This window comes from Elephas maximus, chromosome 18 (genome assembly GCF_024166365.1).
Source record: "Elephas maximus indicus isolate mEleMax1 chromosome 18, mEleMax1 primary haplotype, whole genome shotgun sequence".
Taxonomy (NCBI): domain Eukaryota; kingdom Metazoa; phylum Chordata; class Mammalia; order Proboscidea; family Elephantidae; genus Elephas; species Elephas maximus.
This window is the reverse complement of record NC_064836.1, coordinates 13885373-13889444: the sequence shown is the minus strand read 5'-3', so window position 1 is coordinate 13889444 and position 4072 is coordinate 13885373.

Sequence of the window (4072 nt, the reverse complement as noted above, 5' to 3'; positions counted from 1 at the left end):
CTGACTCTTCTGTGCGAAGGAGCTCCGGCTTTGTCCCACCAATTATCTGCCTTGTGCTCCTCCCCGAGGAAGCAGGGGCTGGGGCAGGATAGGTGTCTCTGCTTCAGCCAGTCAGTCATCGCCAATCATGGAGGAGCCTTTCGAAAGCAAAAGCCTATTTCATTAGCTCTGGTCTTGAACCACCTGCTATCTCCTACTGTTTCCTAATTGCCTCTGTCTTTCTCCGTTTTTCAGCCATTCGTTCAACAAATAGTACTAGGGTACTACGAGGAACATGGACTCCGGAGCCAGCACTTCCACTTACAGCTCTGTGATCTTGGGCAAACTGTATCTCAGTTACCCCAACTGTAAACTGGAGATGATCAACTACACTTGATCCTCATTACTCGTGGATCCCATATGTGCAAATTCACCTACTTGTTCAAATGTGTTTGTAGCCCTAAATCAATACCAGCGGCACTTTCGCGGGTCATTTGTGGACGTGCGCAGCGCAGCAAAAATTTTAAGTCGCCCAAAGCGCGTTCCCAGCTGAGGTCAAACAAGGCAACGATCTGCCTTCTCGTTTCAGCTCTCGTAGTGAAAGTTTCAGCTCTCGTAGGGAAAACCCAGTTGCCGTAGAGTCGATTCCAATTCATGGCGATTCCATGTGTGTCAGAGTAGAACTGTGCTCCATAGGGTTTTCAAAGGTTGGTTTTCAGAATTAGATTATCAAGCCTTTCTTCTGAGGTATCTCTGGGTGTACTCGAACCTCCTACCTTTCAACCTAGCACATCTATCATTTGCACCACCCGGGGACTCATACTACAAACAAATACCATGTTTTTATGCAAATAATGCACGCCTTCTACTTTTTTTGCCAAGGAGCCCTCCCCTTGTGAGGTATTTTTGGAAGCACACTATGTTAATTTTTTTACAGCAACATGTTTTTAAAAAAATTGGGATAGCTGTGCTTACAAAAATACCTCGGCCTTGGGGGACCTCATACCACCAAGAAAGCAGCACCAGGAGCAGAGCACGTACTTTGGACACGGGGTCCCTGTGCCTGAGAAGCTCCCTGACCAGGGGAAGGTGGAGGACAAGGACCTTGCTCCAGAGCTGACAGAGAGAGAAAGCCTTCCCCTGGAGGTGACACCCTGAATTTGGACTTGTTACCTACTAGACCATGAGAAAATAAATTTCTCTTTATTAAAGCCCCCCCCCCAAAAAAAAAAAAAACCTCTGCCTTTTTTTTTGGGTAAAAATACGGTATTCTTTTCATGGTTTATTTAGTGCCGTATTTTTCAAATTTTTCTGCTTTTTGTTAGCGACTGCTGTTGAAAATGTCTCCCAAGCATAGCGTTAAAGTGTTGTCTAGTGTTCCTAAGCACAAGGGTGCTGTGATGTGCTTTACGGAGAAACTGTGTGCATTCGATAAGCTTCATTCAGGCATGAGTTATAATGCTGTTGATGTGAGTTCAATGTTGATTAATCAATAATATATGTTAAATAATGTATCTTTAAACAGAAACACGCAGAAAACAAGGTTATGTGTTGATTGGTTCATGAAAATGTTGTGACCAGAGGCTTACAGGAGCCTAGGAACAATTGTCAGTAGTCACTAATTCAGTGTTTGCAATGACTTTATAGAACATAACTGCCCTACTATCAAGAATTTACTGTACTATCTCATAGGATTATCGTGACGACTGTGTGAGTTTAATATGTGAAGCCTTTAAGATGGTTTCTGGCACATAGTCAGCACTGTAATATGTTTTCTATTAAAATAATTATTATTCCCAAGAGTATGACCCCTGGATACACTTCTAACTCACTCCTGAAGTTCACTCTTCATGCAAAGATTAGACAGGCCCATAAAACAAAATAAGACTAAAGGGGCACACCAGCCCAGGGACAAGGACAGGAGGGGAGGGGAAAGCTGGTAAGAGGGAACCCAAGGTCAAGAAGGGAGAATGTTGATATGTGGTGGGGTTGGCAGCCTATGTCACAAAACAATATGTGTATTAATTGTTTAATGAGAAACAAAGTTGCTCTGTAAACCTTCTTCTAAAGTACAATTAAAAAAAAAAAAAAGATTTTTAGGCTCCCTGTCCTTAAGTAGTTTCTCTGGAAATGGGGTCCATAATTTGTATTTTCAGAAAGCTCTGCAGGTGATTCTAAGTCATAACAATAATTACTGTTTGGTGACTCCATGTACAACGGAATGAAATATCACCAGTCCCGTGCCATCTCATACTCACTGGTATGCTGGAATCCATTGTCGTGGCCACTGTATATTTTGAGTGCCTTCCAACCTAGCGGGCTCATCTTCCAGCGCTGTATCAGACAATGTTGTGACCCACAGGGTTTTCTTTGGCTAATTTTCAGAAGTAGATCCCCAGACACTTATTCCTAGTCTTAGTCTAGAACCTCCACTGAAACCTGTCCACAGTGGGCGATCCTGCTGGTATTTGAAATACCAGTGGCATAGCTTCCAGCATCACAGCAACGCACAAGCCACCACAGTATGACAAGCTGACAGTGTACATGGGTTCACCATGAGTCAGAGCCAGCTCTATGGCAACCAGAAACAAATTACTATTTCCATTCAGTAAAAAAAGGCAGAGAACTAGGCTCTGGCAATAAAAGAGTAACCAGGAAGGAAATTCCACCTGCCCCCATGGAACTTACACTTGCGATGAATGGAAGGCAGTAGAAGCAGAGGGGATGAGAAAGATGTGGTGTAGCTGGGGGAAGCGGGAGCCTGAGCCGGACTGAGACATCAGGGAAAGTCCTCCTGAGGAAGTGACGCTTAGGCTGCGCTCCACAGGATGGGCAGGGTGGAGGGGCATGGCCTGTCTGAGAAACCGAAAGGCCTGTGAGCATGGAATCCACAGAGGCCTCATGGTGCCAGGCAGGGAGGGCAGGAGCAAGCGAGGAGCCCCAGAGAGGCAGGAAGCTATTAAGGCAGGGTCCAAATAGAAGTTGACAAAGGCAGCTCCAGTGGGGATGGAGCAGGAAAGACAAGTGCCAGAGCCAGTGAACCAGGAGCTGGGGGATAAGGGCAAAAGGAGGCTCAAGGGTGGCCCTGGCATTTTGGCCCCAGTCCCTGGGGATTTGGTGATGTGACTCACTGAGGGAAAGAGCAGCCTGTGACGAGATTATTTCTGCCTTAGACATACTGAGTTTGGGAAGCACATCAACCGTCTAGGTGGGGGTGTCCTGCAGATATTTACATTCACGAATCTAACATTTCAGAGATGAGGTGTCCACCTGGGGCATCCATGTATAAAAAATGGTTTAAACCATGAGTGGAGAGACAGAAAACATGACACGTGTGCCCTGAACGTTCACTTGGGAAGGCTGCAGCTCCTGCTCCTGTGCACCCCGCCACCAGTCCCACCTCTGTCTGAGAACCAAGGCGCACCTTCTGACCTGGCCCTAACGACACACAGGCAGCCTGGGGCTCTCCCTCTCAGGAGAAGAAACCTTGGTCGGAGACTCCAGGGCTCAAATTTTAGGTGTGGGTGGGTTTGATAGACTGAGATTGGGGGGCAGACAGAGGTGAGATGTTTGAGGGAAGCCAGGCTGGGACAGGAAGGGAGGAAAAACAGGAAGGGAAAGGTGGATGAGAGAGAGGAAAGAAGAGGGGTAATGTAGGGAGGAGAGGAACAAACCATCATGAATAATACTTTTTTCTTTGACTTCTAGAAGGTAACATTCACCCACAGAGGGCGAAGGAGCTTCTTAACAAATACACGGATACAGTTTAGGTTTTTGTTTGTTGGTTTTGTTTTGTCAAAGGTGACTGCCAGGTTTGCACCCAGCTAACATTTCTCCTGCAATCTCTGCTACTTCCTTCTTGATTTGAGGGGCTGGGAAGCACGAACGTGAACAAATGAACAAACAAAAAAAACCAACACATTCCTGGCGATCCAATGTGTAACAGAACAGAACTGCGCTCCACGGGGTTGTCAATGGGTGATTTTTCAGAAGCAGATCGCCAGGACTTTCTCCCATGGCACTGCTGGCTGGGTTCCAACCGCCAAACTCTCAGTTAATAGTTGAGAGCAAACCGGTTTTGCCACCAAGGGAC